At 48.3% G+C, this 4,202-nt stretch overlaps 1 pseudogene; it reads right to left on the reverse strand.

Annotated features, from left to right (window-relative positions):
- Positions 1 to 868: 868 nt before the first annotated feature.
- Positions 869 to 1,915, reverse strand: LOC105496808 (chloride intracellular channel protein 1-like; annotated as a pseudogene).
- Positions 1,916 to 4,202: the final 2,287 nt, after the last annotated feature.

The raw sequence follows: 4,202 nt of genomic DNA on the forward strand, positions 1-4,202 counted from the left end.
GTTGATCACTTCCAGGCCTGATCCATCAAAATCTAACATGCCAGCTCCCATCCTCCATCCTCTCCACCTGCTGAATTAAGAGGTCTCCCGATACCTGGGAGGAGGAGAGCCTCCCATGAGAACCAACCAACTGGGAAAATCAGTGCTGCACTGTTATGTAACGAAGAAAAAACTTGCTGTGTATGGAGCCTCTGACACGTGGGGATTAGGGTTTGCAACGAGAAGACCATCCTCATAAGTGTGACTTGCCTCGTTTTGCCTCAGTGCACTTCTATGCACTACCCCATTTAATCTTTTTGTTTGTTTGTTTGTTTTAGATAGAGTCCCCCTCTGTTGCCCAAGCTGGAGTACAATGGTGTGATCTCAGCTCACTGCAATTTCTACCTCGCGGGTTCAAGTGGCTCTCCTGCCTCAGCCTCCAGAGTAGCTGGGATTGCAGGTGTCCGCCACCACACCCAGCTGATTTTTTATATTTTTAGTAGAAACAGGGTTTCACCACGTTGGGCAGGCTGGTTTTGAACTTCTGAACTCAGATGATCCGCCCGCCTCGGTCTCCCAAAATGTTGGGATTACAGGCGTGAACCACTACACCTGCCCTAATCTTCTTTAAATTCTGTATTTTATTAATGAAGTATGTTGCTCTACCTGCCCCACCCCACAATAAGAATCTCACCCAGGATCCCCATCCTTTTCCCTTACTCCCCCTTCCCCCTTGACACCCCTGCACAAGTGCTCCAGGAGTCCCTGACCACTGGCCGTTTGAAGTGTGTCCATTGGGTAGCAATGTGGAAACTCCCAGGGCCAATGTGAAAACTCTCAGGGCCTTTGTGGGGAAAATGGAGGGGGCTGAGGGAGTACTGGGAGGGGCTCATTTGAGGGTCCTGGCCACTTCTTTGCAGACCAGCTTGATCTCCTCATCATGTGGACAGGTAGGGGCGAATTCTTCCCAGGCATAGGCACTACTCAAGCACCAATGTCATCCCCGGAAGGTCTCGGGGATGGGGAAGCCCTGGTACTTCTCACAGTCCACCTGGACTATGCGGAGCTTTGGCAACAGGCTGCAGTCAACCAGGGTGAGCTCACTGCCATCCAGAAACCTCTTCCGAGAGATGCCCTCATCTTCAGCACTGGTGTCATCCACTTCTTCTGGGAAGGGGGATGTCAAGTAACTGTCTAAAACCTTCAGGGCTCTCAGGAGCCCCTTGTCCAGAGTATCATTGAGTCCTGCATTTGAACTTGATGTAGGCAGAAAAGTCGGCAAATACGTCCAGCCCAGCTGTGTTTGACTCAGGGTTTAGAGTTCTCAGCTTGGGGTACCTGGAAGGACACAGCACTGCCTCCAGAAACTCCTCAATCTTTTGGGTGTCTACGTGTGCTTCCATGCCACAAAGCAGGAACAGGAGCTGCCCTTCTGGGTACAGCTTCTGCACTGTCATGGTCTACCTCTTGGTGTCAATGGTGGTGATACGTGAAAGTGACTCCTTTGAGCCAAAGTACCGTGAACAGTCTCTAGAAGAAGGAGCAGTTCCTGGCCAAGTGAGGTGGCTCATGCCTATATCCCAGCACTTTGGGAGGCCGAGGTGGGTGGATCACCTGAGGTCGGGAGTTCAAGACCAGCCTGACCAACATGGAGAAGCCCCGTCTCTACTGAAAATACAAAATTAGCTGGGCGTGGTGGTACACACCTGTAATCCCAGCTACTTGGGAGGCTGAGGCAGGAAAATCGCTTGAACCTGGGAGGCAGAGGTTGCAGTGAACCGAGATCATGCCATTGCACTCCAGCCTGGGCAACAAAAGTGAAACTGTCTCAATAATAATAATAATAATAAAAAGAAGAAGAAGGGGCAGTTCCCAATCTTGTCTCCATCACTGCCAACCTTCACGAGCAACCTTCATGAGGTTGTTCTTCAGCCATGGTTGCATCAGGGCCCATTTAATCTTCACAAAGAAAGTACAATTATCATTGCAGCTGGCCTGGTGCTGAGATTGAGGCTCAAAGAGATCACAGTACTCAGAAGCTCACATAATTAGCAAATGGAGAGGATCTCTCGAATTTTTAAGCTAACTAGAACTCTTGCCATCATGAAACATGTCCACGTCCACTTTATAGATGAAGAGACTGAAGTTCGTAGACCAATGACCAGTTGAGGTATCACTCAGTTTGCTAGTGTGCCAATGGGCAGTTCTCCAGACCCCCAATCTCCTAAGCCCTTTGTAAGACATCATGGACTGACAAGTGTCTTCATAGTCCTTTGCTGTCTCTCCCAGAGAAGGAGGCAAATTATCCATTTAGTGGAAGCAACGATCAAAGAAATAAATCAGTCGTATCCAATGACCTGATGTTGAGTCTGATAGACACTGGGCAGAGAAGCAATGATGTTGCAACATAGGGAATAGACAGGGTTGGAACTGGCCCCTCTGCTGATCAGCTATGTGACTTGGAGCAAGTGGCTTAGCCTCTCTGTGTCTCCAGGACCTCATTTGTAAAATGAGGCTAGTAATGTCACCTGCCCAACACAATTGCTGGATAGTTTCTAACAGAGCTTTTTGCACTACCCTATGTAGCTAGCACATGAGAAGCCCTCAAACATTAGCTGTTACTTTATTTCACTATGTGGTCAGTCCAAGGCTACCCACATTTGCCAGTTCATCCCATGTCTGCCTAGTCTCTCTTTCTCTCTCTCTCTCTTTCTTTTTGGTCCCTCCAAAGTATTTATCTCATTTCCTTGCCTCAAAAATCCATGGCCACACACTGACTCCCCTCCCCCCTCATTAAACCAGACTTTCAGGAAAAGATCTAATATCAGTCAGATAATGTAAACCATCGAGACGCCTCGCCTGGGGAGCTTTGCTAGTTCAGCCTAAGCTTTCAGTGAAGGTGCAAGCAACAGAGCTTCCTGGGACAGGGATTTGGAGTCTGAGCTGGCAGGTGTGGGGCAGACGCAGAGGATGGAGAACCCCTCCGGCAGTGCCCAGGTGGACGTCCTCTTCCACTCCCTGCCCGGATGCCCTGGACAATGTATCCTTTAGGCATTTAGGTCTGAGTCACCAGATGGCAGGGATAGCTTCAGCCTTCTCTCTGAGCCAAACTGAAAGCCCATAATATCCACCCCAGCTTGGCTTTGTGGTTTTCTGTTTTGCTCATTCCCAAAACAAGTTCCTCAGGAGGATGGAGGTCTGGTCCTCCAGATGAAGGATGATCTCTGTGATTCCTGGGAAGGGTGGGGTGAAAGCGATTATCTTTGAAGCACCAGAGAAATTTTTCCAGAGAAGGATGTGGACTGTAAGGAATGGGAGAGTGTGAGACGAACACAAAACACTCTACCAGAAACTGCAGAAGGCCTCTGAATTGAGCATGATCTGAGGAGTCTTAGGTTCCTCCCACCTCCTCAACAGCAACTATTCATCCATTCATCCATCCATCCAATCTTCTTTCCATTAATCCTTCCTTTTACTCATACACCTATCCATCCATCCATCTATCCATTCATCCATCTATCTGTCAATCCATCCATCCATGTATCCATCCTTTCATCCTTTTAGTCATCCATCCATTTATCCATCCATCCTTTCTTCTATCACCATCCATCCATCCATTCATCCACCATTCCATCCTTCTATTCACCTATCCATCCATTTATCCATCCTTCCATCCTTTTATTCATCCATTCATTTACCCATCTATCCTTTTTTCTGTCATCATCCATCCATCTGTCCATTTATCCATCCTTCTATTCATCCATTCTTCCTTTCTTCTACCATCCTCCATCCATTCATCCACCTTTCCTTCCTTCATTCCTTCCACCTACCCACCCATCTACCTATTTATTTGTTGACTACATCATTATCAAGGTGTTAGATGTGGGCCAAGCACTATGCTAAGCACTGAGACTATGATATTGAGCAGGAGGACACTGATGGCCTCCCCTACCCCAACTCAAGCTCGTTGGCCAATGGAGCATTCACAAGGATAATGATTCAGCTGTTGTCTTCTCTGGGCTCCCTTAAAAGTAGACCCTGGCCGGACACTGTGGCTCACGTCTGTAATCCCAGCACTTTGGAAGGCCAAGGTGGGTGGATCACGTGAGATCAGGAGTTCGAGACCAGCCTGACCAACATGGAGAAACCCTGTCTCCACTAAAAATATGAAATTAGCCAGGCGTGGTGGCACATGCCTGTAATCTCAGCTACTCGGGAGGCTG

The sequence above is a fragment of the Macaca nemestrina genome, chromosome 18, assembly GCF_043159975.1.
Source record: "Macaca nemestrina isolate mMacNem1 chromosome 18, mMacNem.hap1, whole genome shotgun sequence".
Classification (NCBI taxonomy): Eukaryota; Metazoa; Chordata; class Mammalia; order Primates; family Cercopithecidae; genus Macaca; species Macaca nemestrina.